The sequence below is a fragment of the Pelophylax lessonae genome (assembly GCF_965119305.1).
Source record: "Pelophylax lessonae genome assembly, chromosome: 8".
Taxonomy (NCBI): domain Eukaryota; kingdom Metazoa; phylum Chordata; class Amphibia; order Anura; family Ranidae; genus Pelophylax; species Pelophylax lessonae.
In genome coordinates this window covers 39953770-39964472 of record NC_138775.1, presented here as the reverse complement: position 1 = coordinate 39964472, position 10703 = coordinate 39953770, and positions in this window count along the sequence as shown.

Sequence of the window (10703 nt, the reverse complement as noted above, 5' to 3'; positions counted from 1 at the left end):
GGCTTCTTAACATAGAATCATATACAGTGACCAGAAGTAGTTTGAAAAGCTAGCACATTGGTCAATGATTTTAAAAAAAAACAAAAAAAAAAACTTCAAAACTTAAATGTTAATTGAGTGGATTTGCAATTATTAACAAAGTTACAATTTTTTTTTATTGCATCAGCGGTACACTAATTGATTGTATTTGCAATGCTTGAAGTAGGTCTTTAAAGCTTTAATCTCTTTGACAAAGAGATAAATAGATATAGATAGTAATTGTCTAGAGTGGGTCTTTAGAGCTTTAATCTCTATAGATAGATAGATAGATAGATAGATAGATAGATAGATAGATAGATAGATAGATAGATAGATAGATAGATAGATAGATAGATAGTTCAAAGTAAATATAAAATTACCATTCCACCAGTAATGTATTATGTATTTTACAAAAATGTATATATACAGTACATAAAATTGGCATAAGTACCTGAATTGATCTTGATGTTATTTACCATATTCTCCTGCACAGCACTGAAAGAGGGAAGGCCAGCGTCATACACTAGCCATGACCCTATTGCTTTTCATAGTGCTTTTATTCTAAAGCTAGCTATCAGCCAGCCAATTTTTTGTTCAACTGAGTGGTGTCAACCCGGGCCACATACAGCTCAAATTTCAGCCAATGCAGCAGAAATTTGCAAAATTTATGCCATGTATGGCTAGTAGGGATGAGCTCAGGTGGGTTCAAACATGGGCTCGAACTCTCATGAGCTATTCTGCTAGAAAGCTGTCACCGTGGATAGTCAATCATTAGCATCCAAGTCAATCCCCACCCTGCACCTGCACATATCAAAGGAGAGTGCATATGCGCAGCTGCAGGGCGGGGAATGCTACGGCCACTTATGATTGGTTGTCCGCAGTGACAGCTTCCTGGGTTCAGGCTCATGTCCAAACAGAAAAAAAATACTGTTTTTGGAATTTCATGTCCAAACAGGGCTGAGCTCATCCCTCATGGCTAGCATAAGGGTCTCTGTTGGTGGGCTTAGGGCTTGTGTCGATAAGCAAATGCAGCTTGCTTTAAGTGCATTTCTCCTGCATCTGACATCAGTTTGAGATCATTCAGAGTTCATTGACAGGTTCATTTGACCTGCAGTTAACCTCCTGACCTGCATCTTTTTATACGGTATCAACCTGCTGTAAAGTGCTTTGCCTTTGCCATTGGCCTGTATAGGAAGCTATTTTTTGGCATATTTAAAAGCCCATTGACACAGCCCTATCAATGCAAACATGCTTATAGGAGGAGATAGCGCGGCATGCTGCTGATCTTTCATTGACCAGTCACAGGCTAGGTGGGCCCTGGAGGAGGCTTTATTGAATATCACTAACTCCAATTTCAGTCAACAGAGAGGTCCACCATATAGCGGTACTGTCTGGTAGAAGTGTCTGTATCATAAAACTGGCTGAACAGATGTAAATATTTCATTTCATTTCCATTTTATCTGTGTATTTAAATGTTTGCATGGGGTTCATTTTCAAAGATGAAGTTTAGGTATGAATTTATTGTATAGCTACATTGGTCTAGCTTGGGATCAATGTAAGTATGCCTATCTCAGACCTGAGTGATCCCTATGGAAGCTGTAAATCAGTGTAGTAGTTGACGCTACTGCAGCGATAGCAGTGGTCTCAAAGGTCTAGGGCTGAACAGCTTCACCTCTGCAAAGTAACAACAGGGGGTCACTCAGTCGTTACTGCCACCATTCACAGAACACATTGTATTCATTCATGATGTCACCGCCTCGCCTTCCGCTTTAGAGGTAGCAGTACTAACTATTTGGTTTTTAAGAGGTACATAACATTGCTGAAAAAGTTAAATAATTGTCCTTGCTATAGCTATTATTTTATCCATATCTCTATTATTAATAGTATTGGTAGTATAGTAGCATTCATTTTTTACAGAAAGTTTGAGTCTTTGTGCTGCCTCTTTTTTTGAAAAAATTCTTTTTATTAAATGCTCTGCCTCTTTTGACAATAAATGTGTCAGGCCAATATGCAGTATGCCTGCTGCAGCTTCTTTTTCTATAAAAAAAAAAAAAAAAAATCATAATATTAAGAATAAAAAGCAATCTCTCTGCATAATTAATGCCCAGAGCTGGAGAAGAAGTAAAGAGCAAGAAGACCCTATTTATAAAGTATTATACCTACTGAAAAAGTTGTTATATCTGTTCAGCCATTTTTCTAATTTACCCACCCCTGCCAGACACCATAACCATGCCCTAACCATTATCTTCTCTCTACTTGAGCAAATCTTTGCCCTGATTTTGCACATTCTTTAATCCAACTTCTTATCCCCTCGTTTAACATAATTCCATATTCATCTTTTTTTTATAAAAACCTTTGCTGACATTCTAGTACTGGCACTTCTGTCTTTCTAGATGAGAATGACTTAGCCTGTACTGCCCGCACACTCCTGGCATATCAGCATCATATATAGTAACACTGGAGTTTTCGGCAACTTTGAGAGCTATGCATGAGCAGGTGCTTGCAATCCAACTCATGTGCACTCAGCAAAATTGTATTATTTACACCTGCCATTCTCAGTCAAGTTCCTCCAGAAGTTTCTAGGGGTTCCTCGAATTGTGGCTGATTGACCCCTCATCTGATGGGGTCTGAAAAGTTCAGAGGCCAATGCCACTTGGCAGACCAAAACTGCATGACACCAATCATTTCTTTAGCTGTCTGTAAAGGTGGCATTCTGATTATCACTCATTCTTTCCACTGATTACCAATGTAAGGAATATTCTTCCCAATGACCTCTAACGTAAGGAACATTCTTCCTAATGACCACCAATATAAGGGGCATTTTTTCCCATTGATCCCAATAACAAAATTTTCATCAGTGCTTTCCTAGGACCTAAAATTTTTTTCAAGGGTTCCCGTAAAATTAAAAAGCTGGGAAAGGCTGATACCATGTCAAAGTGTAAACAGTATGATTCCCCGACTAGAGCACCGAATGTACAAGTTCCACTAATCCTTTGAACACAAGCCCAGCAATCTACTTGCGGAATCATATTATTAACACTGTTCCAAAAAAATGGGAATGTGTAAATAACATGATTCACCAGCTAGGTCACCGATTGAACAGGTATAGGATTGTCCAACTCATCATCTCATTGGGGGTGGAACAGAATACCAGCAAGTAAAGTAACAGATGACTATTTGTCTCTTTACTTCCTGGTAAAGGCACCATTACAAATGCTGTAAAAATTTAAAAACAGATGTTTATCGCTAAATGCAGGCTATATTCATGGATGCTTTTCAGCTCTTTGCCCTTATTAAAAATGGCTGCTTTTTTGGATTCTCCACCCTTACCACACATGGCTGTCAGGCTACGATCAGGGAATCTCCAAAAAACAATAAGGTGTAACCACCCTTCTCCTGCGCTTGGTATCCAGGCCCCTCGACCATACTCCTCACGGGACTGACAACTGGCTTCTCAGATGGCTAAGGTCTTGCTGCCCTTATCGGACTGGGGTAGTCCACCGGTACTAAAAGCAAAAAGAACAAAAAAAGGGCGCACCGACCTAGCGCATTATCCTCAATAGAAGGCATTTTTAATGTCACTTAAATAAAGCCTTTTATTGAGGATAATGCGCTAGGTCGGTGCGCCCTTTTTTTGTTCTTTTTGCTTTACGATCAGGGAATATGAGAGTTTAAAAGTATTAATCAAAAAAAGATGCATTCAAGGCTAGGTTTACACTTTGTGCATGTCAGGAACATGTGCAAAATCATGTTCCTTCCCAACACGCATGGAAATACTCTGCCCTTTAGCAGACACGCGGGTCTTTATGTGATCCAAAACGCATGGTGCAGCAGCACTATATGGTTTGATGTGGCTTGATTTTGAAAAAGGGTCAGGGACTTCTTTTGTGCATTTCTTACACATAGGGCAGTCCCTTGAAATGAATGGGCTTGCCCTACACGGAAATGTGCACATGCTCTGTCGCACCTGTATGGTGTGAATGTTGTCTAACAATAGACATCATTTTGGCATTACATTGATGTTTTACAACATTTTTAACAGTTCCTTTTTTGGTTTTAATTTTTACAATTTGGGCGAAGTTCCTCTTTAGGTCAGTGAAGCTCTACCAAGTCTGTGATTGGATAGTGAAGGAGCATCAGCACACTGATGAGCCCATCTCTGCACATTCAAATATTTTTTTTTTATATCATAACACTGTGCATTGCCGTAGATCCTGACTGGCTTACAGTGCTGTGCATTTCTTTCACAGGCCGATTGCTGATATGCAGTCTAGAATACAGCTGGCCTGAATAGGGCCATCATACTGGCTAAAAGAAATCTTTTGTAAACTGAAAGGAAGGGATTGGTGTTGAGTTAATGGTGGACAGGGATGAGACATTATTCCCTATCATTTCAGAACACTCCACACCTTCAATGTCAATCCCCCTTGAGATATAAGTAACTAATGGTTGACCCAACTTACCAATTTTTGCTTGGGTGGACTGACCCTTTTATTTTATACAATATACAATATTTTAAAACATTACTTATAACTTTTTTGTATGGCACTGTTTTCAAATTATGTTTACTGGCCTTTAAAATATTTGTACCATACACACGTGAATTTTTTTTTTTTTGTTTTTTTTTTTAGAAAAACCATACAATTGTGTTGTGTAATGTGACCTGTTGTGACAGTAAGTGTGATATCTATTCAGTATAGTGATGCTTAAAATTTTGCAGATATGCTTTTGATAACTGTAAATATGTAACTGAGTGTATATTAGTGAACATTACATCAAAGAACATTGCAAATATTTTTCACTTGTTGGATTTCAATGACTTTTTCCTCTTTTCTCTTCTACTTTTATGCATTGTTATAAGAAAACCACGACTTGCTGTTTTCTAAACGATATTTGCTAATGTTTTTAGAATTGAGTTGACGTTTTTTATAAGCTGGAAATATCTCCTGAAATGTAACCAGGATCAATTTTTGAATATGAAAATCTTTTTTCAATATTATAAACTGTATTAAATAACTGTGCCATTGTAATGCTGTTTAAAAATTAATGCATTTTCAATAAAATGATTTACCAATTTACAAATTTGTGTTGTTATTTAGTGACTTGCGTACATTAAAATGTGTATGGTGGGGATTGTGGTAACATTTTTTTGGACCTTCTTTTCCTTTTTCTTATGTTAAGTTGAACCTTAAGGCCCCACATGTGGCGGAATCTTCCTGCTCAGTGATCTCTCCACTGAACAGGTGGATGACAGGTCCGTGTCCGCTCCGCCATGCAGAGCAGACACAGTCCGCTGTTATCTATGGGGCTGTAAGATGAAAATGGACTTCCTGTGCATTTCCATCTGACTGTCATCAGATCTGGTCCACTGGAGGGATGGCAAATGTATTCCTATCCCTCTTTATTTAGCAGACTGGATCGGATTCCAGCGGGTGACAGCAGAAACACATCCTCTAACATCCACCATCCCATAGAGAACCATGGGTGGTCTGATCGGGTCTGCCTCAAAAACAGACAGGCGGACCCCATTTTCGGCTTGTGTATAAGGGGCCTTAGAGAGATATAAAATACACATATGAATGCTGTTCTGTATTCTTAAATACATCGGTAAATTTATATTTTCTCGAATGCAAGCAGTGTACCTGAATTTGACTTGCTATCAGCTTCTTGTAGTTCCCTGTACAACAGAGCTCAGAATAGGAGAGGAAGAAGCACAAGTAGACAATTATTTTTGTCTGGAAAAGAGTATTCTGATAGGAGGAGAAAGCAGGATGATGGAGAGAGGAACTAATCACTAATCTTCTCCTCCTTCACTGTCCAGTAACGGGCTGGTCCATAACAGCCTAGTCTTTAGAGAAAGTGGGTTGAACGATGTTGGCTGTTATTCAACCCCTAAGACTGAGGACATCTAGCAGTCGAAAATAAGTATTGCAGCTGCATCTCCTAACCAAGCATAAATATTGCAGTAAAAGCTGCTTTTTCTTATTTTTTCTTAATGAGCTATTCATTTATTGTTGACTGGGGTTCTGCTTTATGTTGTAAAATATTGTGTGAGCAGTTCAACATTATCTGCTTGTTGGCCATATGTTAAAGATGGAGACACAGAGACAAACACCAAAAACATGTTGAAATCAAGTGCTGATCTCCTTTGCTATGGAGAATCCATTTCTGATTAGCAGGCCAACTGCCTGGTTTCAAAGCTTGAAGTATTCTGTTCTCAAAGTGGAAAACTACTGCAAGTGTAAATATTCTACTTCATAAAACTGTATGTGGTTCCTATCTAGAATATTAACATTCAGTTATCACCAAAAACCTAGAGGAGGTTACAGACAGGGCAAACATTTTTTATTTTTAATTAGAATTGTTCTTTAATGTTTCTGTATTTGCCTTGTGCGACTCAGCAGCAATACGGTTAGTAAAACAACACGCTGAATGCATGGACTTTGTTTTTCTGCAGAAATCCTATCTGATCTGTCCATATCCTTGGTCCTTAGTTCAACTGGTCAATGGTCAAGTTTGCTTTGGTCACGGCCCACACACATCACTCCATGTGTGTTTATCTAATATATGTACTCTTGTATAAATTAAAGCAAAACTATGGTAGATATTATATATATATTATACATTGAAAAATTGGATTTTTGACTTACCGTAAAATCCATTTCTCTGGTGTTCATTGACGGACACAGCGTCTGGTATTCCTAACCATTGGGTTATACTGCCCCCTACAGGAGTAGGACATTAGGCAGAAAAGAATTCTGGCTACATCCATAGGCATAGGGGTATACTCCCTCTTTCTGCTATAGCCACAGTTTTTTTCTGCTTAGTCAGGAGTAAGGACCTAGTTCCTTGCTGGGATCTTTGGTCCTGACAACATTTTTTTCATAGCAACATTTTTTCCTCCTGGATTTTTCCTGTGAGATCTACAATCAACTTTGTGCAGGCCTCAACTCTGCACTAGGTCAGCCGTGACACAGCCCCACTGGATGGGGGCTGGCCCTGCGAGTTAAACGTCTCATGAGAATGCATGCGATCTGGCCTCGGCTTGAGTCGCAGTGTTCCTCCTGGCCGACAGCCCCCCATTTCGATGTAAAGGAGGACATGTCTGGAGCGGTGCCTGCCTGGTTCCTGATATGGTGAGTAGCTGCCCCCCTCTTCCCCTGGAGGGTTTTGGGGTGGACGCAGGCCCCTCCATGGGAAGGTCGGACCCCCAGGTTTCTTCTCCTTCCTGGCACCCCCCCTCACCTGTCCCCCCCATACTACCCCCTACCGCGTCTGTATGGTCTGGACACCCCCTGGGGTGGGGGCCAGGTGCCAACGATGGGGTCGGGGGTGCGCCTGCCGGTGACCAGCTGTGCAGGGGGGTTGTACCTGTCGGGGGCTCCTGTCAGGGCCCCTGCCCTGCCTTGTTCCTGTCCTTTGGCTAGGGATACCTCCTGGGTCCCCAAAAGCCTTGTGGTCGTGGAGCCGCGTGGGGCCGCCATTTTCTTGTAGCCCATAGGCTACAATGCACAGCGGGTATTTTGCGGTGGTTTGCAATTGAAAACAGTGGCGGCCATGACAGTGGAGCCCTGTGGGTGGTGTTTTCAGCAGTGGGAGCCCCTCCTCATCCCCTAGTGCTGATTCCTGGATGCTTTTCACTTCCTGAATCGCCATTCATGCAGTGCAGATTCTCCTGGTGACTGGCGGTACCTGGTTCTTTAAGCGGTGAGTTCTGGTGGGGTCCTCTCCCTCTCTGTTGAAGATCGCTTGGTGCCTGTAGCTGGTGACAGGGTGCTGCTGCCAGTGCGGTGGGGGTGCCCCTATGCGGTGTTTTTACACTTATTCTGTCCCAATGGTTATGAATACCAGACGCTGTGTTCGCCAATGAACGAAAGAGAAATGGGATTTTTGACTTACAGTACCGTAAAATCCATTTCTCTGATGTTCATTGACGGACACAGCGCCCACACCTCTGTGAAGTTATAATTCTCCTTACACTGCTTGTAACAAAACTAAGTGGCTATAGCAGAAAGAGGAACAGGGCCCAGGTAGCTCTTAGAGAGGGGCAGCAAAATGAAGCCCAAGATTTTTTTTTCCAGCAGTTTTGTGTGTCATCAGTTTGCGGGGCATTACGGGTGGCATTTTCCCATCTCATACTGCCGCCTGTGGTGCAAACTGATGAATATGGTGAGGCGGAGGGTTCAGTGCAATGACGTCAGACATACAAAATAATACTGGAGTTTGTGGTTTGGAATTGATTATAATGGTATGTCATATAATTGGGCATGCAGACAAGGTGCCGTTGCATATAAATCTGACTTCCTGATAAATTTAATTTTATTTTTAATTATCATGATATAAAATAAAATTGTGTGGGCTTTTTGGTGGGCATGATTTTTTTTTTTTTTTTTTGGGGGAAGGGGGAGGGCAGCATTTAATTTTTTGGACCCAGTCAGCACAATGTCTTGGGCCAGCCCTGAAGAGGAAATATACCCCCTGGTACTACCCATGGGTGTACCCAGAATAATTTTCTGCTTAGTGTCCTACTCCTGTAGGAGGCAGTATAACCCAATGGTTATGAATACCAGACGATGTGCCCATCAATGAACAAAAGAGAAAGTATTGCTACCCCTTGAAATTTTCCACATTTTGTCATGTTACAACCAAAAACGTAAATGTATTTTATTGGGATTTTATGTGATAGACCAACACAAAGTGGCACATAAGTGTGAAGTGGAAGGAAATGAATAAATGGTTTTCAATTTTTTTTTACAAATAAATATGTCAAAAGTGTGGTGTGCATTTGTATTCAGCTCCCCCCCCCCCCCCCCAGTCAAAACTTTGTAGAACCACCTTTCCCTGCAATTACAGCTGCAAGTCTTTTTAGATATGTCTCCTATGGACCCTTTTTATTAATTAGATGACTTCTGAAGGAAATTGGCTCCACTAGAGTTTAGTTAGGGTTATCAGAATAAAGGGGGGCTAAAAACAAATGCACACCACACATTTCAGATACTTATTTGTAAAAAAATGTGAAAAACATTTATCATTTTCCTTCCACCTCACAATTATGTGCCCCTTTGTGTTGGTCTGTTACATAAAATCCCAATAAAATACATTTTAAGTTTTTGGTTGTAACATGAAAAAATGTGGAGAATGTCAAAGGCTATGAATTACTTTTTCATGGCACTGTACTTTCTATACAACTTTGCATATATTTTGCCTTATATTGTGTATACACAGCTAACCCTGAAACGGAGTTTGTATGCACCAATGATTTCTACATTTGTAGACTCAGAATAGATTTTGAGGGCTTGTGTATGTAGCAAATAAATAATCTAAAGCTCACTACTATACCCTAAGTTGTATAGGTGATTGGCGCTTACATAGACCAATCACAGATGTCATAATTTGCAGTTACTATGGACAGTGTAATCTTCTGCATACTCCACCAAGCTTATAAATTCAAATGAACAGCACTACCACCATTGCTGGTGATTATTCAAATAGTAAAATGTAACTGTGCAGTGATGTATATAATAAAAATAAACATAGATGTCATAAAAATGGATGACTCAAACTAAATATGTAAATCAAATTTAATGCGTGTGCAATCAAAATCTGTGGATATAAGTGCTAAAAACAGTCCATGTGTTTAAGCGTCCCTTCTTCAACAGCTGTGGCAAACCAACTCCTATGCTGCCTGGAGTGCTCCTTTAAGAGTGCTCACTCATCAAAAGTTGTTGACCCCTTACTTAACATAAGAATGTCAGTATGTGCTAGTATATACCTCTCCGTATGTAAACTCTGTTCACTACTTGATTAACCACTATAGAGTCAGAGTCAAAAAAGGCACAACACATAAAGTACTCAGACAGAAGACAGACCATGGAAAATGTCATCACGCACCATATTTATTGATTAAAAAGTTATCAAGCTAAAAAAGTAATGCACTCACTTTTAGCAGTGCCCCACGGCACCCCTAACGACCAGCCAACTAGTGTCCAGGAAGTCTCCACATTCGCAACTCCGCAAAAATCCCAGAATATTCAGACAATTATTGTAAAATGAGGGTCCCGTTAGGGATGCATGAGTGTGTATTAAAGTGGAGTTTAAGTCAGAATACTCCACCAATAGGCTGGGTTGATCTAATTTCCATGTGTGGGCAACTAAAGAGAAACACACAAACTACTCAGGCAACTCTTTTAAAATAAGGGTCCCATGAGGAATGCCTGACTGTGTATTAAAGTGGAATTCTAGTCAAAACTAGGGGGGATGGGGGGGGAGAAATAATAATTTGGGAAGAGTTAGAGCCACTCAATCCCCCCTTGTATCCCCATTATTGAGTTATTTGTCTCTAATATGAAGGTTTCCTTTCACTTCCCATACTGGTGGCAGAGAAGATATCTCCCCTACGCAAGGAGAAATCACAGCTTTAACGCAACACTGTCAAGTGAAACTCCCAATAAAACATATACGGATTATGTCAAATCTAATTTGACTTTTTTTTAATAAAGTTGGATTAGATCTGACATGTTGGATGAGATCTGACATCATCAGTGTGCAATATCCTGTTTACTGAGTTTATGAAGCGTGGTTGGGATCCCTAAGGGCGGCATCTGGATTTCCAGAGGCAGGGAATCTTCATATAAGCTTGGAGCTGTGACATTTTTCTGCACATTCCAATAAAATATGCCCTAAAG